General features: G+C 43.9%; 1 protein-coding gene across 2 annotated transcripts in view; it reads left to right on the top strand.

Moving 5' to 3' along the window:
* The first annotated feature begins 11085 nt into the window (after window positions 1–11085).
* The window catches only part of L3MBTL1 (L3MBTL histone methyl-lysine binding protein 1), a 58203-nt gene continuing 48185 nt past the window's right edge, over window positions 11086–21103 (top strand). For both annotated transcript variants that reach the window (XM_061631550.1, XM_061631548.1), the window contains exon 1: window positions 11086–11160. The gene's annotated coding sequence lies outside the window, so the exon portion shown is untranslated. The remainder of the gene's footprint in view (window positions 11161–21103) is intronic.

The following is a 21103-nucleotide window of genomic DNA, read 5'->3' as shown; positions in this document are numbered from 1 at the left end:
CCCAGATATTTATTTTGCTTGCACTTGGGGGGGGTGTCCATTAACTTTGCCCTTTTGCACATCCACAAACCTGTGCATGCGTTGGCATTTTAAAAAAAGATATACGTATCTGCACTCTTCCGAAAAAGCGCTCAAAAAGCAAACAACTATTATGGACCAGTCACAGAAAAGGGGTGGACTTCGGGAAGTGGCCAATGCTAAAGCAATTTAGACCAAAAAAAGCCCACATGCATGGATGTTTGAAAATCAGGTTTTCACAATATAAATCCGACCTCAAACAGGATGTATTGATCCTGAGGCCACCAACCAAATATGGAAAATGTGGGTTTTGCGGTTAGATATGGATGGGCCCAGAGAATGTGTGCTTGTACAGTTAATTCTAGTACCTGTAGTTCAGAGAGATGTATAGTTCCTATGTGACATGCTGTCAAGCATTTCCTTATGAAAAGTGATGCTTATAGCTATGAATTTAATTTTTAAAGTGAAACTTCTCTTAATTGCTTTCCTGGCATGGCAAAGAAGACCAGGGTAGTTAGTGCTGGGAAGCAACTGCCTCAGGTAAACCAAACTCACAGTTCATGAGCTTACTAAAACATTGTATCTGTGCACGGAAGCCTTTCCATACATGCACACTTTCTGTGCTACAGGACTCACCTTTGGTGCATCTACAGCTGTGTGTGAAAATTCATTCTCAACTATGACGTATGCTGACACCATACAGGTGTTCAATGCTCATCAGTGAAAAGCAAACTTAGTAATCTCGGCTCTTGAAAGTAATGTATTTGAAGGAATTTTAAGTGAACAGTTCCTCTGCAGGTTTGCAGAGAAATCACGGTGCATTAGACTTGATTAACAGTTCATATCATTATGGTAGGATGACTTGCGCAATATACATTTATTTCCTAGTCACTGTTATTTAGTTTACATAACAAAGTGATGGGTATCTCCAGCTACTAGCAGAAAGTCTTCTGGCTGTGGCTTGTCCTGGGGGCAGTTTATCACCTGGGGGCAGCAGGGGAGACCAAAGGTAATGAGCCTGGATGATGGTGAGCGCCTCACTTGGGTACCAGGTTCAGCTCTGTTAATGCCAAGTTAGGCTTGGGCTTGTCTTTAGGGCAGGGGTGGGAGAACTTCCAGCCCACAGGCCAAACTTAGCCTGCCAGGCCATTTTTCTGATTGAACACCCTCCCAGTCCATGGGCCAGACCAAAAAGCTAATGATTTATCTTACAAATAACTAATAGTAATAACAACCGTAGCTATTACTGTTTTCATGGTGCAAGCTTTATATCAAGAAAAAAAAATCCCCTCATTTTTGTACTGTTTACTGCTTATGACACTTTACCTGATCCTGATATGCAACTAAAGTGTATTAGACAATTCTAGGGAACTCTTTTACCTTTCCAACAAGCTGTAGCATGACTAAATTAATTTTGATATGCCATAATTAGACACATTTGAGTGTATCCACATTTTATTTTACCCAATGTGTGGATAACAGGTAACTGTATTATTATTATTTATTAATAATTATTTATTTATTTAATAATAATTTATTATTATTAATAATAAATAAATTACATTTGTTAGTTGCTTTTCTTCTTTTCTTTTCTTACAGTCAGTAAAAGATTAAAACCAGCATGAAAGTTTAAAACAAAATAAAAAGTTAAAGAAAAAACCCACCCCCGAAAGAGGCTACAACATCAAAGTTTCCCCCCCCCAACCCCTCCAAACTTAGGACCTGAATGCCTGGGAAAAGAGAAAGATTTTTGCCTGGCACCTAAAAATAATGATGGTACCAGGCATGCCTCTCTGGGGCCCATTCTCCTGTCACCACCTTCCATACCTCCCTTAACGTTATTGTGAAGAAATGTCTAGTAGCACCCCTCTGAATCATCCAAGCAATCTCACTTTGTGCAGTATCTTCCCCCCTGCATTCCCGCTGGATCAACTTTGACAGATGGGTGGAATGATCCAACTGTCAATCACCCAACATCAATATGACACCAGATGATTGACAACTGGGGAGTCACACCCACCTGTCAAAGTTGATTTGCTGGGGGGTGGGGGAGATGAAGATCTGGCCCAACAGGTCAAAAAGGATCCCCACCCATGCCTTAGGAAATGGGCAGCCTGAGACGGTGCTGAGGATTGGGGGGAACGGGTAGCCCCTTCTCCCTTTAAGACTCCTGCCCTGAGTCCAGTTCCCTTCTCAGTTTGGCTAGGGCAGGCTTTGCCTCTGCTAGCAAGACTTCTGTTTCTACCCTCCCTTCTCCTTTTCCTGAGCTTCTTGAGCAGGGGTGGGGCACCTGTGGCCCTCCAGATGATGATTGACTCCCAACTCTCATCAGCTCTCACCAACCAGCTTGGCTGCTTGTCACGGACAATGGGGGTTCCCAAACTGTGGTTAATTTTCCCCTCATTTTTGTACAGTTTACTGCATATGACATTTTACCTGATCTGGATATGCAACTAAAGTGTATTAGACAATTCTAGGGTACTCTTTTACCATTCCAACAAGCCATAGCATGAATAAATTAATTTTTATATGCTACAGTTAGACACATTTGAGTGTATCCATGTTTTATGTAATATTACCCAATGTGTGGATAACAGCTTCATTCAGGTGGTCCGTGGTGTGTTTTGCATTAAATGTTCATATTGATATTTAATTATGTTTTATTTCTTCTTTTACTTCTTATATTGCATTTTATTGTATTATAATTTAAATTCCATGGAATGCAAATTGTAATACAAGTAAATGCAATGTAAGAAATGAAAGAAGCAATAAAAATACAATTAAAAATCACACTGCATCTAGCATAGCGCATTGCAATTGCTGCAACAGGCAAAAGAAATCCTTAAGTGGTCCAGCAAGACCATCAGCAATTTTCAAGTGGTCTGTGTGGGGGGAGGGGGGAAGTTTGGGAACCACTGGTCTAACATCTGGAGGACAACAAATCCCTGATTTAAATCACTTTTTGCCTCAGTCTGAAAAGGCTTACAAAATCTCAGTAGCAAGCAAGACAGTCCCTGCCTACCAGTTTACAATATAAAAGACATGACACGAAAGGAAAGGAAAAAAAGCGTTGAGGAGGGTAGAAGAAAGCCAAGCCAGCTCAGGCACCAGTCCAGTTCTTAATGTTAATGATGATTCTATAATGAAGAACAGACAGAAGTTTGAATGGAGCTTCAGGGGGAGGGGTTGTCAAGAGGAGCTGGTCTCTCAGCAGAGTTGTGTCGTGGAGGGGGGTGAGGTTGCTTCCCACCTCCCCTTCCAGCTACAGCTGACAGCTGATAGTTGAGGGAGAGGAGGAACCACATGGAGCAGGTCTTTCTCCAGCCTTTAACATTCCTTTTCATGAGCATTGTGTGTGCCTTCTTACTTGTTGCGTGTGTGGGTATCAGTTTTCTTTTTTAAGTTTAAGAACTGTTTGGGAGATGGGTGGCAGCTGTGGTGGATGCTTCTTTGTGACCTTCTTTGGCTTTCTTCATTGAGCAAGTAGTTGGACTCGAAGGCCCTATAGGCCCCTTCCAATTCTATGGTTCTATAATTCTATGAACTCCTTTGTATGTGGAAAATATTGTATTTTAAATTTATTTCCTTTTTTTAAACATCACAAATTGTAGCTTCTAATTAAAATGCATCAGTTGGGAGTTTTATTTTTGTCATTACCTTTGAAAACGTTCCCCAAAAAAACCTCTTTTATAGTGATCGATGTCCCAACCCTTCTGCCCCCCCCAATTTTTGTCTCTGCCCAACCAATGAAAATTGTCTTGCTACACTCCTGCACCTTCATTTCCCTGAAATTAGCCCAACCAAGGACTCAGAATGCCCACTCTGTCTCATGGCACTTGTATCTCCAGCAAAAGTGGCAAGGTCTCAAGAACCGAACTCATTCATAAATTAAGGTGGTTGCTGCTGATGAGTAAGTCAATTTAATCAAGAGAGAGTAGGTGAAATTGATATGCCTTGTGCTTTAGATTGACTGAAGTGTCTTAAATCACAGATGGTACTATGACACGGGGGACACAGCTAGTCACCCCTGTGCATGTCAGTTCTTCCCCTTCCTCTTGTCCCATGTTAACACAAATAGATTCTTCAGTTTAACAAACACATTTTTAGTCTGTAATATTATTTTACTCATAGACTACACTTCCTGGAGAATGTCCCATTGAACTCAATGGGGCTTACTTATGAGTAGACATGTATAAGATTTTAATGTTAGGCTGTTTACACTGGGGCAGCCAATGGGGTAGGCTATCTATCATAGGGTGCTTCAAGATTGTCATTTTTTTGGTTGTGGGATTCCATTACATATCCGCAAATTCAGGTTCCACAACTGAAGCAGATATGGAGTTCTTGCTGCTCCCCCTGCCCCCCCCCATTGAACTTTCTGTGATACGGGAAGATGCACTGGAAAGATGCTTGACACAACATCATTTAACCTCCCCACAAACAAATCAGAATGAATACTCAGTAAGCAGCCAATGCCATCCAACCTCCCCACAAAATTTGTGCAAATGTATTAGGATAAATGCTCAATAAACAGGTTGTTTGGAAGCAACCATAGGATCATAGACTTGGAGGGGGCATTTTAGACCATATTTATTTATTTCATTTATAAATTGCTTCCCATGAGGCACCCTGAAGTGATTTACAATACAATAACATATACAAAACAGTTAAATTTACATATTCATTTAAAACTAATGCATATATAAAAACAATTTTAAAAAACCATTATAAATATAAAAGACAGTTTAAAACAACACCAGATACATAAAATTAATTCAAATCCAAGACTGGGTTAAAGATTTTAGAAGGCTGGTTGGAAGAGGAATGTCTTTTGCAGGTGCTGAAAAAACAACACTAGAGAAGGCATCTGTCTGATACGCAATGGGACTGTGTTCCAAATGGTAGGTGCCACCACACTAAATGCCTGATTCTGACATCATGTGTAACAGACCTCCTAATAGGACGGTATCTGTGGGATGCTCTTTCCTGCAAAATGCAGTGATCGGTTAGGTATGTATGGGATGAAGCAATATTTTAGGAATCCTGGTCCCAAGCTGTATATGGCTTTGGATACCTTCAACCTAGCCCAATAGCCAGGGCCGGCAACAGCCATGACTGGGCCCTTGAGCACTAGCCTTCCCCAGGCCTGTGGCACCCGCACACCTTGCCTACCTCTCCCGTTCCTCATGTAAATGCCATGTGTGCTGTGCACGCGTGCGTACCATCAGACAAGATGGTGACGGGGCTTCCCTAAGGGGCTAATGCAGGGGTTGATGGCACACATGGGTCTATGCTACCTCTGCCACCATCTTGGTTGATGGTAGGTATGCACATGCAGCACACACAGCATTTACAGCAATGGGAGAGAGAGGTGGAGTGTGAGTATGGGCTTATTGAAGCCCACGTGGTCTGTATAGGGGGTTGCCTGGGAGCTCTCTCTCTGCAATCTGTAGCAGGGTTGGGAGTTCACTGGGATCACAGAACAGAACCTCTACCCTTCCACCCTAAGGAGGGGCCCTTCAGGGGCCCCTCTGGGCCACAGGGGCCCTTGGCCAGTGCCCAACCTGGCTGCCCTCTGGCACCGGCCCTGCCAATAGTTAGCAGTGCAGTTCTTTCAGCAGCAGTGTAGTATGATGGCAATATTCTGCCCCAGTGAGCAGTCAAGCCACCACATTTTGCACTAGCTGCACTTCTGGGTCAGACTCAAGATTCAACCTCTTGCTCAATGCAGGCAACCCAGAACTAGAACCTTTGCTGGAAGACCTCCAGTGACGGAGATCCTACCATCCATCTAAGAAATTGGCTCCATTGTTGAACTGCTCTTACCACCAAGTCATTTCTCCTAACGTTCAATAGAAATCTACCCTACTGTAGCATAAGCTCATGAAATCTAGTTCTGCCCTCTGATGCAGCAAAGAACAAGTCCTTTTTTATGGGAGGATCCCTTCAGCTATCCTGCCTCCTGCCTCCAGTCTTCTCTAGACTAAATATATCCAGATCCTTTAACCTTTCCTCATAGGACTTGCTTTCTGTGCGGCTGACCATCTTCATTGCCCACCTATGTACCCTCTATGATTACATATGGCCATTTGCCAACTTTTATCATAGTGGTCAAACAACCACAAAGGGAACCAGTGGCCTATAACAGCTATTCATGTAGTAAGGAGAAGCTGGACGTAGTACGTTGTAAAACTCCACACAACTGGTTCCCCTATGTTGTTGTATGCCTGCCTGGGCCTCTTATTACTTATTCTCTAGTGAGAATGGAACAGGCAGGTTGTGGTCTTCTCTTCAAAATCAATGCTACTCCAACTCCATCTACTTTTGTCCCTGTGAACCTTGTTAGTGATGGGCAGGGGTGCACCTGAAATTGCACTGAGGACCACTTTTACAACTTTTACTGAATGCCTATTGTTCTGCAACATTTGGAAAGGTTTTACTTGTTTTATAATTGTAAAGGTTTTATCTGTTTTTATCATTGTATACAGTGCTTTTTTGATGACAGTACTCACTAGTATAGAGTACCATCATTTCTTTTATTGATGCCCATGGCAGCTATTTTGTGCTGGCATCCGTGACCCTTTTTTCAAGATAAGAGTACCGGAACCTCATTTTTTTTATACCAAAATAAGCGCCATCTGTATATTAAATTGTTGTAACCTGCTCTGGAACCTTATGGTGAACAGCGGGTGAGAAATCTTACAAATAAATATTTATTCAGGGTTCTTCCAGATGGCTTGTTTATTGAATATACATCATAATTAAGGAGATTAAACTATGCTGGTTATTTAATGAACATTAATTCTGATTTGTCTGTTGGGAGAATAGATGGTATTGCATCAAAATGTATGTTATCCCACACTTTCCAGGGTATTTTCCTATCACTTTCAGTATAGCAACAAGTCCAGTCCTTTCAGGAAGCAGGTTTGTTGCACAAGACCTTCCAATCACTTGTAACTGTGTAACCTGACTTTGCTGGGATATGATTGATTCCCACCCCAAAATTGTGAAGTGTCCCACATAAAAAGAAAGTAGGCGTCCTACCTACTTAACTTCAGACACACACTTTTGTTACAAGTTTTACTAAGAAAGGACCTGTTTACTGAGCATTGATCATGATTTGTTTGCAAGGACTTGATATTGACTATTTAATCATTCTGATTTGTTTGCATGGAGGTTAGATAACACTCTATCAAAACAAGTGTTATCTCACACTTTCTGGTGCATTTTCTTGTCACTTTCCTTATCACAAAAAGTCAGATCCTTTGGGGAAGCAGGTTTGTTGTGCAAGACCTCCCAATCATTTTTAATTGTGCAACCTGAGTTTTGCCAGTATCCCACCCAAAAATAGCAACAGCCTGGAATTGCTCTATCCACACTATCCACCCTTGCATGGTGGTAAATCCAACTGAACACATTAGGACGTCCTTCTGAATAAATATTCATAAGATCATTCTATAAATGTCTTCCCATTCTTTGTTAAACACCCGTTTTCTCTCTCCCCCATAGCATGTTCTCACTTCTCACTATGTCCTAACTTCCTCTCTGACCTCTTATTATTAACCCCACACCTTTCCCCACTCTCTATTATTTTCTCTCTTCGACACCAGAGTTCAGTGACCCTCCTCTTTTTCTGTTTCTTTCTCAAAATCAAAGGTAATTTGGGATCAGTGGTTTTTTAAAGATATGGATAATTGACTCTCTTTCCAGTCCATATCAATATGTTCATTCATAACTCTGCCCCCAATTCCACATTAATCTGAGATTTTTTTAAAAAAAAATCAGCACTAAAATCTATATTTAAATAATTTTAAAATAAGTATTTTAAATCTATTTTCTCAGAAAATATGCATTTCCAAAAGTATTTTCTCTCCAAACACACATGTTAAAATATGTTGGGAAGGAACAATTCAACTGAGCACACTTTTTTAAAAAAATCATTTTTTTAAAGATCAATTTCTACATTTTGGGTAAAATGCTTTTAATTTTTTTTAGCGTTATTGTGTGATTACTCCGATAACTTTTTAATGTGTTTAAAGAAGATTAGAATCAGAATATTGGGGGAAAGCACAATGCTAAAATTATGTCAACTGATAAGACCTGAAAAGACAGCATGTTGTGTACATTTATAGCAGTTTATTTGGGCTAGAGCACTTCTTAATTTAAGTGCTATTGCATGAATATTCTAACAAATGTTTTAAAATATAGAAGTGAAAGTGTTTTGGCATAAATGAGAAAAAACCCAACCATGCTGATAAAATGGGGCTGCTAGGAAAGATAATAGTGAAGGGGCAGTGAAACAGGTTCCTGACAATAGGCTCACCACCCCCATCGCCCAAATACGTTGCTGCACGCATCAAAACCACACCTCTTGAGAAAGGTCTACTAATAGTACAAAGGCTATTAAGGGGGGATCACACTTCTGTTCCATACCTTCAACAACTAAAAAATTGGAATATCTGACATTTTAAAAAAGATGAAAAAAGTGTGGGAAAAAACAGTGTGATGGCAACCTGCTGGGCCAAGTTCAAGGTTCTTATACAAAGCCCTAAGTAACTTAGGCCCTGGATACCTTAAGGGCCACCTTATTGCGTATGTCCCACATCAACCACTGAGATCATCTTGGGAGCACTACAGGTTGACTCATGTCAACAAGAAGTCATGCCGTCAGTGGTGTGGGCCCAAGTCTGTGGAAATCCCTCCAGGTGGAAATCAGACAGGACAGTCCCTGCTGAGTTTCTGGCACATGGTTAAAACTGTTTACTTTCAGGAGGCCTTTGCTTCATGAACACTTCTCTGCTGTTTTAAATTTTCCTTGTGTTTTTGTATAATTTTTTGAGATTTTAAATTTCTGAGGTATGACATTTTTGAGTGTTTTTGAGGTTTTGAGACTTAGCTGGTAAAAAGCAGGATATACAGAACGTAAAATGAATGAGTGAGTGAGTGAATAATGTTTGGAAGCTGCCCTTTAAGGGGCAGCCTTACCATTAGGAAGAAAGAGATGACCGCTTGAAGCTGCAGTTGCTGGAGGGAAGGAAGAAATGGTGAGGAGTTGGAGGACAGAGCTGTGTGTGCCATGTAGCCTGCTGGATGTTGCCTTGAGATTTGGTGGAGGATGCTGTCCTGTCACCAGTGATGAAGTAAGATTCAACTGTGAGCCCGGCCTGCTTCTGTATGTGGAATGAGGGTGGATGTCATCTTGCCCTTTACCTTACGTAACAAAATGTCTTGGGCTGGCTCTTTAAAAACTGACATGTGGCTATTCCAGAGAAAACACATGCTTCCAGACAGGGGCATAACATTGCAAATGGGTCATTCAGATGTCGCAGATGGTTCACTGGCAACAGGGTTGCATTTGTTGGTTTTTTAAACTTATTCAATAACAACAGTCTGGAAGCACCTTGTGGTCCACTTTGTGATCCTGCATAGTGGAGGGACCCTTCCACAAAGGACTCCAGTTTATCCCATATCTTCACAGCCAACATCTCACCGCTTTGCTCTTTAAAGTCTGGTAGATTATGAATGTGTTTCTACTAGGTATGTAGTCATCCAGGGTCTCAAAGGGTCTTAGACCCCTAACGTTTTTGAGAGCAGGGCCCCAGTGTCTCCAGCATCCTATGATCCAATCAGCATGAAAGAGGAGTGTGTTAACCACTGAATGGAGTCTTCTAACTGCTTCCTTGTCTTTTCTTGCTGATTGGAGCCAATCAGAGTGAAAGGAGGGTGGGTCAGCCAGTGAGAAGACTCTTCTCAGTAGCTAACACTCTTCTTTCATACTTATTGGCTCCTAGAGATGTTGGTTGTTGTGGGAGAAGGCATTAACAAGGATTTTATTCTCAACTCCGCAGCAAAAAAGGGGTGAGGTTGGGTCTGTGACTATAATGAAGGGACCCTGCACTTCTGAATTTGCCACTACACTACTGGTTACTACTTTGCAAGGTTTAGCTATGGTTTCTTCCAGATGCCACCACCACAGTTTCACCAAAGGAGGGGTGGCTGATCCCAGACTACTTAGAAATGAAATGATCCATTTTTAATGGGCACAGAATGCTGTTCACTTTACTATCATAGAGAATTTGGTCGGTTCCTTGTCAAGCAAAGGGGACCATATTTAGGAGGCCATGTTATGTCCACTGTGTGTGTGAGGTGGAGGGGTCAGACTGGTGTAACCACCGCGGACAGCCATCCGTGGACCAAAATGCCTGTGCATTTTCCTGGTGTGTTGGAAACCGTCCTCGCCCGAGAGAGTGCGGGGAAAGTCAACTCATGCCTTCAAATAACGGATCCACCACGGTTCTAGCTTCAGCAATTCAGATCCCACCCCCTCAGCCCACAGGTTTCCAAAATGTGCCTCCTCCAGCAATGCAATCACAGCGGCTGAATCTTTAAAACACTAATCAGATGGCAGGATTTTGGTGGGGTGGCGGCCGCGGCGGCAGCAGAGTAGGATGCGGTAAAACGCATGTAAGGTGCCCTGAAAGGGAGATGGTTTACACCTGCAAAGCGCCAAGAGATCCCAAAATCAGACTACGTGCAATGGAAGGAGTTGGCCATCTTCAACGCCGGGAGGGTGGAATTCGAAAGCCTAGTTGGGGAAAACAATCTGGGTCTTTCAAATCCAGTTTTATATATATATTTATTTCTTTACTCCGATTTCGTCCCCTCCCCCCCATGCAGGAAGATATACACTTATAATTCGGTAAACACACTAAAATCTGCATGTACTACTGATAGGAAGCATTTTGTTTTCTGAAAAAAATACGTAAACACCCATATCAGAAAATCGGTGTTTATTTCAGCTATAAAGGGGAAACATGGAAGTGAATGCATAGTAGCAAAGCAGACCCCCCCCCCGGTCCCTCCGCATCAGCCGTTTAGGGGTGGAGAAGCAAAAGACGGGTTAATAATAGGCTTAATAATATATTTATATAAAAATGGGGATTGCAGCTTGGATACTACACGACTCCTTCTCCCTCCCCTCTCCGCGCTCGCTCTCGGTATATTAAATATGCTTTGCTTGTCAATTTCATAGCCCTGTGCGTTTCTGCAGGGAAGACAGCCCCGCCCCCTGTGCGCGCAGGCGCGGCCAGCCTTAGGTTCCCGCAGGCTCAGCATTCAGTGACCACAGGCTGATTATTATAGGTAAGGAATCAGATAAGAAAGTAATTTATAAACCTCTTTAAATCATCAAAACGCAGCTCGAAAAGGGTCTGCTTCGTCTTCTGCAGACCTTTGCTCCGGTTTGCATGCAATGCATTGATTGAAATTGTGCCTGCCTGCCTGCTTTTGCAAGTAGCGATGTGCCAGCATTTTGATTTTTCCCCCTTTCCCCTCCCCACTCGAGGGGGGGGGGAAACCACAAATTCCTTTCAGTTGTATTTGCTTTTGTAATGAACAATCCAATTAAAACAACATCTGAAAGACAGGCAGAGAGAGATGGGGGGGGGAACCAAACACTTGGTGGCTGGGATTTTGAATGGGCAGTGCAAAATTCTGGGGCGCTTTTTGAATATTGCAATTTTCATGTTTAAACGCGGGGAAGATGAATTTGAAGGCCCTCCCCACCGTTTCCCATAAACAGATGACATTAAAGAGTTGGAATGAAGCGATGCAGAAAGAAGGAGAGAGGGCAGGGGGAGACGTGGGCAATGGTTTTGCGAGGGAGGGAGTGAAGGGAAAGGGGTCGTTTTCACAAACTTTCTCCTTCGGGTAATTTCCTGCTATCCTGTCTAAAAACAAAAGCAATATCTTTTTGTGCCACAGAATAAAAAGAGAGAGAATTCCGCCATTTTGATGTTTTTTCAAAAGTAAAGACTTTATAGATTGACAGGTTTATAGTAGCCGCCCTCTTAGAGACTACAGAGACGGACACAACGGCGTGGTTTGTCAGTGAATGCAGCGAGGTTTAAAAAAATGGGGGGGGGAGCCTCCCTTTCACCTCTTTGAAGATGTTGATCCTGATGCAAGAAAGTGAATATTTGTTAAAGACAGCCCAGGTACTTTATTATAGGGGCTCAGCGACGGTAGGAATAACACCTCCTTTGAGGACTGGGCTTCATTAGAAGTATTGGCCCAAGTTTTTGTTTGTTTGTGGTTTTGGTTTTGGAAGGGTGTATGACTATTACCATATTCTCTCTAGCAGATGGGCCCATTTTGGCCTGCCAGTTTAAAAGTACAATTTTAATCATGCCTGACTCCAGCATTCATCTCTGACAATAATAAAGGTTCCATTTTTTTTCTACCTGCTTTTCTTCCAATAATCCCGCCCCTTTAAAAATATTTTACTCCACATCAGTACATTGTACAGGGAACATTTTGATGAACTGGTTAAATAGCATCGAAGAAATAATATGAGCTGTGATTATCTTGCTATTTGTGAAAGTCAAGGGGAGATGCACACTTGTATAGGAGTCAAGATTTTGGTTGCTTGTTCATTTGGTGTTGAACAAACTGCTAGGTTCTTTTTAATTATCTCTCCAGGATCAGTGTCAGGCTATTAATGATAGCATAGTGCTAATTGCTAAACCTTAAAGTTAGAACTTTATATTATTAATAGTTACCATAGCCACAATGGCTATAAATTGAGCAGCTAGATGATCAGATTAGCAACTGCTGTTAAAACTTGCTGGTTCTGTCAAAACTGAAAATAATGTTGATGAAAGTTTCATGGAAATGATAAGGATTCAAGGATCCAAGCATTAGCAGTCAGTTTACAGCTTATGCAACACAAATGATCTGCCAGAGCTTAAGTATTACAAATGACCATTACCTAGAAATAATAAGATGCTGTCCACTTTTGCTCCAAAATTGTGCTATTTTCACTTGCTTTCTTACGTGCGCCCTCTGTTAATGAGACACTAAGAAACTGAAATGGCTGTGATTATTGTTTAACCACTGGGAATTGTATTTTCAAATTATGTAATAAAACCATCATAAATCAGAAGACTGAATATAGTGCTTGGTTGGGCCATTTTATTGCAATGACATTTAAAGGCATTTTATGTGCCCACAACACACCACAACAGTCTAGGTAAATGGTGCAAATGACCTTATTGGCATTTATTGGATTTTAGTTTACTACTAATTCTCTAATCTGGGGTGCGTCTTTAGACAAGCAAGTATTCATGGGCATTTCCTATCACAACTATTTTCAGGGATTAAATATTTCTGAGGTATCTCGATTTGTTTTTGTTTGCTTTTTCCCCACGTGGAGAGATCAGATGTGTGTCTACGTAGTTGGTGATATTAAAAGTTGCTCCATATGGAATAAACATGCAAGAACACATGATTTCTCTCCCTACCACCACCACTTTTACAATGTTTCTAAAGGGGGAATTTAGGATTCTATCCCCTTCTTGTGGCTTAGATCCGTGATGTCTGAAAATTGAGCTGTGATTACTGGTTCTTACTGTTTGAATTCCTTTTAAGGTGGTGACTGTTTATCTCAGTTTATAACCCATCATAACTCAACAGCTCAGGGTGGATTACAGAGCAATGCAGTGCAAGGCAATGTAAACAAACTTCCCTTTTACAGAGGCATATGGTTGAGAAGTAGAACACAAAATTCATGATCTGAAATCTAATCGCTGGTTAGATTGCTGGTGGAAATGCAGAGGAAAATTGTTTTCCCTATCCTTTCGATACCTGGGAACCACCTTCAACTTCTATCTACAAAATGAGCCCCAGTTCTGATTTTTTAAATGCAATATTAGTCCTATTTCTTTCCCCGCCCCGCTATAGCATCATCAGTGCACAAAGCACTTTGCAAAGTACAAGAGGACAGTTCCTTGCCACTAGGAACTTACAATTTAAAGTTTGTCACAGGGGAGACAACAGAGGAAGGTGATGGAAATGGAGGGGGTAGATAAACAGGAGATGAATATACGTTTACTTCAGTTACACATACCTAGGCTTAGTTTCAGTAGTGTCTCAGATGACCAGCATTGTCAATGGTCAGGAATGTTGGGAACTGTAGTCTGGCAACAACTGGAGGACAACAGGAGGACACCAGTTTTTTCATGCCTGTGGTGAGATATGGGGAAAGGATTGTTCTTCTTTCTTTACATTTTTACTCTGGTTTTGTTTTCGTTTTCTTTGACTTTCTCTGACAAAAAACAGTAGTGGTGGATAGCACAGTGGGGAGGAGAGCCTGGCTGGGAGTCCAGAATATGTGAGTTCAAATCCCCACTCGTATCTCCAGGGGGTCAAGGGCCAGCTAAAGATCACCCCTGCAGTGAGTGGCTCAGGGGTTACGTGCCCTGCCACCTGTGTAGCCATGGGCAGGCTGCATAGTCCCAAGGAGCCCAGTTGCCCCCCAGCTGGCAGTTGTGGACAAGGAAGGGGCTGGCTTGTGCAGCTGTGGCAAGCTGAGCAGGCCCTAGCCAGCTGGGGAGGACTAGTCTCAGAGGGAGGCAATGGTAAACCCCCTCTGAATACTGCTTATACCGTTGCAGATTATATATCTCATAGAAAAATGGGAAAGCATGCATGCAGCCTTTTGCAAATAAGAATAGGCAGTTTGAGACATCTTTCTGTCATGGAACATCTTACCACCTCATCAGTGAGTAACGCTATTCCATTTCAGATAATGTAAATACCCATTTTTTTAGCAATAAAGTACTGCTGAGTCTCTTGAGGTCTCCATATTACCAACCGCTGTAGTTATATTTGAGAAGAGCTTTGAAGAATTGCTGAATTCCACATGACAGGAGTGTGCGTTATTGTGGGCGTATTGTATCATGTATGTAGAACCTGAATTTGAGTATATGGGTTTTCCTCTAAAACTCTTGAAACCATTGCAAGGCTCCCCACAGCTGAGCTCTGCCTCACACAAACACCTTTTTTGCACATCAAAGGCAGGGAAACTGAACTTGTAGCATGCAAATCTAATTTTCTACATTGTCTATGTCTTCAGAATTTACTGAATGCTGGCCTGCATCACCTGGCCACTTGCAGTCCTTTCTTGGGAACTTCTGAATTGGCAGGATTCCCATGACTCCAGACTGCACCAAGGCCTTTGAAATATGATGGACTCTGCAATCTGCATTTGTAGCTGGAGCGGATGCATGTGTGTTGGCTGAGCTGCTTGACTGCCATGGTGATCCAATTTAGCTATCAGTTTGTAATATGATTTATTCTACATCAACAAAAATGGTTGATTTTTGTCTTATTTGAATTTATTGTTGGCTTTTGTAAACTTGCTTCTCTCCGCACCCCCAGCGCTTTGTATTTTGATATTTTGAATGTTCGTTGTGAGCCACTTTGGGCACAGCATGCTGTAGAAAGGTGACATATAAATAAACTCAATCAATCAATCAACTGAGTTTGTGGAGTGGGATTGTGGCACAGGACCACCCACAACCTATACATGTCAGTCAGTCATAAAACTTCATTGCACATAGCCGAAGGCCATTACAATGTATTAAAAGAAGAATTCAATCTAGTCACATTATTTAAGAAATACAATTATTTATTTATTTTATTTATTTATTTTATTACATTTTTAGACCGCCCTATAGCAATAAGCTCCCAGGGCGGTGTACAGCATAATAAAACAGGTTAAAATACAAGTGGATGTAAATACAATACACAATAAAACATAATTAAAAATTTTCAATTTTAAATTCAAATTTTAAAATTTTTAAAATGCCTGGGCGAAGAGGTAGGTCTTTACCTGGCACCGAAAAGATAACAAAGAAGGCGCCAGGTGTATCTCATCAGGGAGGGCGTTCCATAGTTCGGGGGCCACCACTGAGAAGGCCCTAGCTCTAGTTATCGTTCTCCGTGCCTCCCTATGCGTTGGGACACGGAGAAGGGCCTTCGACGTCGAGCGCAGCGACCGGGTAGGTACATAGCGGGAGAGGCGTTCCACCAGGTATTGCGGTCCGATGCCGTTAAGGGCTTTATAGGTAAGAACCAACACTTTGAATCTGGCCCGGAAACATATTGGTAGCCAGTGCAGCTGGGCCAGGACAGGTGTTATATGATCAATTTTTTTTGTCCCAGTAAGAACTCTGGCCGCAGCATTCTGCACCAGCTGAAGTTTCCGAACCGTCTTCAGAGGTAACCCTACGTAGAGTGCATTACAGTAGTCCAATCTAGAGGTTACCAGAGCATGGATAACTGTGGCAAGGTTCTCCCTATCCAGATAGGGTCGTAGTTGGGCTACCAGCCGAAGCTGGTAGAACGCATTCCGTGCCACCGAGGCTACTTGAGCCTCCAGTGACAGGAGCGGATCTAATAAGACCCCCAAACTACAGACCTGCTCCTTTAGGGGGAGTGTAACCCCATCTAGGGCAGGTCGGACATCAACCATTTGGGCAGAGAGCCCCCCCCACCAACAGCATCTCAGTCTTATCAGGATTGAGTCTCAGTTTATTAGCTCTCATCCAGTCCATTATCGCAGCCAGGTGTCAGGCCCAGGATACGACTCAGGAACCAGACCAGAGGTTGTAGTTAATTCGTGTTTTATTAGAGTAATGTCCAACAAAGACTGCGCTTTCTCATGAAGCATTACAGGGATACAGGTCCTGCGACATTGGGAGAAAGTTGACAGAGCAAGGGGCTGTTTCCCGCCTGTTCTTTAAGAAGGGGCTAAACGGGCGCGCAACCTTTCGCTCCTCCTTAACTCCCCCTCAGGTACTGCCTGCCTTCCCCCCCTTCTCTCCTGTCTTTTCAACCGTCTGCGTGTGCGTGGTGAGGGGGGAGGCATCACCTCCTCTTCTGAAGTGTCCGATTCCCCTATGGGTGATAAAGGAGGAGCTGAGGGTAAACCATCTCTCCGCCTTTCTGCTGTGATCAGCCCTCCCTCTTGCTTTGAGCTGCGGAGAAGGGAGGGCCTGGGAATGTCTGGGGGGGATTCTAAAACTTCAAGGCTCTCAGGCTCCCCGTTGCTAGGCGACCCTATCTCTGGCATGTCCTCTGTTTCGGCTTCGCTCCACAGAGGGTAAGTTCCTCCCTCCTCCCTCTGCCAGCCGTTTGAATCCTCTTCTGACAACCCCCCAGGAGCCCAGCTCATCCTCCCGACACCATCCCCCTTCTCAAGCTGTGCCCCCCTCCCCCTGTCTGGCTTGGGGCGGTGAGGAAAACGTTGATGGAAAAGTTTTACTAACTCTGGAGCATGCACATCATCTGCATTTTCCCATGATCTGTCAGCCACTCCATAGCCCTTCCAGTGAATCAAATACTGCAGCTTGTGGCGTCTGATCCTGGAATCTAAGATCTCCTCAACTTCAAACTCAAGCTGCTCATTTATCAGGAGTGGAGCTCCGGGAGGTTCCTCCGGCCGCAGCTCACTGGGAGGGGCAGCTTTCGTCAAGAGGGATCGATGAAACACAGGATGTATTTTAAACGTGTCAGGTAGCTTCAGCCGGTACGCCACGGGATTAATTTGAGTTTCTATTTCAAAAGGACCCACCCTTTTGTCTTGTAATTTTCTACATTTGCCCGGCATCTGGAGGAAACGGGTGGACAGCCATACCTGGTCTCCTGGTTGAAGGGGGGGCCCTCCTTCCTGTGCAGGTCAGCAACTCGCTTGTACTCTGTTTTGGCTTCGTTTAACTGCTGTTTCAGTGTTTGTTGCGCCGCTTGCAATTCTTTTAGGAAGTCCTCAGCTGCCGGTACCAGCATTCCTTCTGAGCTGCTTGGAAAGACTTTAGGATGGAATCCATAATTCGCGAAGAATGGGGTTTGTTGAGTGCTGGAGTGTAGAGAATTGTTGTAGGCGAACTCTGCAAAATGCAAATATGATACCCAGTCAGTCTGTTGATAGGACACATAACTTCTTAAATATCTTTCCAAAACGGCGTTCAAGCGTTCCGTTTGCCCATCTGTCTGGGGGTGATGGGCGGAGGAGAGTTTTAATTCCATCTGCAACTGTTTCCACATTGCTGTCCAAAATTTGGCTGTGAACTGAGTTCCTCGGTCTGAGACTACACTGTTTGGCAACCCATGCAGTCGGTAGACTTCTTTGATGAATAACTTGGCCGTTTCCTTAGCCTCTAAGGCCCCTGCACAAGGGAGGAAATGCGCCATTTTGGTGAGTAGATCTACCACGACTAAAACGGCTGTCATTCCTTGGGATTTGGGTAGATCAGTTATAAAATCCATGGAGAGGTCCTTCCAGGGTTCATGTGGGACAGGTAGCGGTTGTAACAGTCCTGCTGGTTTTCCTGTTTGTGTTTTTGTCTGCAGACAGACAGAACAGGACTTTACATAGCTTTCAATATCCCTACGAATTTTAGGCCACCAGAAGTCCTTGGCCACGTTCTGAATGGTCTTGTAAATCCCAAAGTGTCCCGCTGTGATGGAATCATGGCACTGGCGTAGGATTCTGAGCCTTAATTCTCCTTCTGGCACATATCTGGCTGTTTTGAACCATAATAGTCCATTCCTCCAGTGAAAGGTTACTTCTGAGTCTTGACTTTGTCCCGTCTCCTGCCCATATTTTAGTACGTCTGCATCTTCTTGTTGTGCCTTTTTGAGTTCCTCTTCCCACGAAGACTGGCATGATCCCAGCATTAATTTCTCTGGCGGGATCACGTACTGAGGCTGGTCCTCGGATTCACTTTCTTTGTACTGTGGCTGTCTGGATAAGGCATCAGCTCTCTGGTTTTTGGCTTGGGCTTGGTAAGTGATCTTGAAGTTAAACCTGGTGAAGAACTGGGACCATCTTATTTGTCTCTGGTTCAGCTTTCTGGCAGTTTGGAGGCTTTCCAGGTTCTTGTGGTCGGAGCGCACTTCGATCTGATGAGGGGCCCCCTCTAGGTATTGTCTCCAGTTTTCAAAAGAGTCCTTGATGGCCAGCAGCTCCTTCTCCCAAACTGTGTAATTCTTCTCTGCAGGCTTTAACTTCCGAGAGAAGTACGCACAGGGGTGCAGCTCCTTTCCTTCTTGGTCTAATTGCAGAAGGACCCCCCCGATAGCAAAATCTGAAGCATCTGCTTCCACGATGAAAGGGCGGGTCGGGTCAGCAAAGTGCAGAATGGGCTCGGAAGCGAACCTTCTCTTCAGCTCCTCAAAGGCCTGGGTGGCATTCTCTGTCCATTGAAACTTCTTCTTTCCCCTTAAACAGTCAGTCAGAGGAGCTGTCAATTTGGAAAACCCTGGAATGAACTTTCTGTAATAATTGGCAAACCCCAAAAACCGTTGTACATCCTTTTTGGTGACAGGTTGGCCCCAGTCCAATATACAGCTTACTTTCCCTGGGTCCATCTCCACGCCTTCCGCTGAGATTCGATATCCAAGGAAGTCTAGAGACTTGAGGTCAAATCCACATTTCTCTAATTTAGCATACAGGTGATTTTCTCTCAGTCTCTTCAACACCGTCTTCACATGCTGGTCGTGGTCTTCCTGGTTCTTTGAGAACACCAGGATATCATCTAAGTAACAGATTACATATGTGTCCAACAAGTCTCTAAACACGTCGTTCATGAATTTTTGAAAAATTCCTGGACTTCCACAAAGTCCGAACGGCATGACCAGGTATTCATACTGTCCGTAAGCGGTCAAGAACCCTGTTTTCCATTCATCTCCCTGCTTCATCCTGATCAGATTGTACGCTCCTCTCAAATCCAACTTCGTGAAGATTTTTGCAGAGCGCAGTCGGTCCAACAACTCTGAGAACAGGGGCAGCGGGTAGCTGTTGGGGATGGTGATCTGGTTCAATGCGCGATAGTCGTTACAGGGTCTGAGTTCCCCCCCTTCTTTTTCACAAACAATAGTGGCGCTCCAGCAGGGGATTGTGAGGGGCGTATGAATCCTCATCTCAGGTTTTTATCCAGGAATTCCTTCAGGGCCTCCCTCTCAATCTCTGTGAGAGAGTAGATTCTCCTTGATGGAATGCTGGCTCCTGGCACTAGATCAATCGCACAGTCGTAAGGGCGGTGGGGGGGTAAAGTCTCTGCCTCCTTTTCATCAAACACATCTTTGAATTCTTCATACTTTGGCGGCAGGGTCACTTGCTCGATCTCTTGCACTGCCCCCGCTAAGGTGTTCTTGATTCCTTCAGGTTGACAGTTCTCCTGGCAATACTGTGAGGTGAACCACACCACCGCCTCCTTCCAACTTATTGTGGGTTCATGCTTTGCTAGCCAGGGCATTCCCAGAATCACCTCAAAGTTCGAGAGATCTGACACGTATAGCGAAATGAACTCTTCGTGCCCGGGGATTTGAAGTTTCACTTCCTCCGTGGCTTGTGTCACCCCTCTTGACTTCAGGGGTCTCCCATCGATAGTCTCCACAGCTAGGGGAGCGTTCAGTTTCCACCGGGAAATTCCATGACGCTTGACTAACTTTACATGAATAAAATTTGTGGAGGCTCCACTGTCAATTAAGGCAGTGGAATTAAACACCACTCCTCTGGAAGTTGTAATCCGAATAGGCAAGACCAACACCCCCTTTGAGGGAGGTTGGATCATTGGGGGGCCTTTATACAACGCTGCCCCCAGTCCACCGGCCTGCACGTGGACTGGGTGTTCTAGTTTCCCGACGGCTCAGCTTTCCCCCCTTTTAGTCCACAGTCTCTGGCCATGTGGCCCGGCTTTGAATAATAAAAGCATAAACGTTCTCGGCGGCGTCTTTCCTTTTCTTCTTCTGACAGTCTTGGCCTAGCCCCTCCCTGTCCCTCAGCTGCATTACCTGCCATTCCTGCAGAGGGAAGGGTCTTGCTGCGAGATGCCGAGGCTGAGTATCTCGGGACCTCCTGCTTCCTTTCCAGGCGCCTTCCTTCCATCCGGTGATCTATCTGTAGGCATAGCCGGATGAGCCCTGGTAGGTCAGCGGGGGGGGGGGAGGTCCTGGCCGACTCATCCAGGATTTCAGCATTTAATCCACTCCGGTACATAAACATCAGGGCGGCGTCATTGTAACCAGTTTCCTGGGACAGAATTTTAAAAGCGTTAGTGTACTCGGAAACAGTCCCTTTAGCTTGCTTCAGAGCGCCTAGTTGCCGTGCTACTGTTTCAGCCCTTTGCGGGTCTTGAAACATCTCGGTCATCTCCTGTATAAATCCTCTGTACCTTCTTAAGACAGTATCTTTTCTCACGAGATACGGAGTCACCCATTTTGCAGCTTCTCCCTCCAGGAG

This window comes from Rhineura floridana, chromosome 6 (genome assembly GCF_030035675.1).
Source record: "Rhineura floridana isolate rRhiFlo1 chromosome 6, rRhiFlo1.hap2, whole genome shotgun sequence".
In the NCBI taxonomy this organism is placed as follows: domain Eukaryota; kingdom Metazoa; phylum Chordata; class Lepidosauria; order Squamata; family Rhineuridae; genus Rhineura; species Rhineura floridana.
The sequence above is the reverse complement of the archived record's forward strand: the minus strand, read 5'-3'. Positions and strand labels throughout refer to the sequence as shown.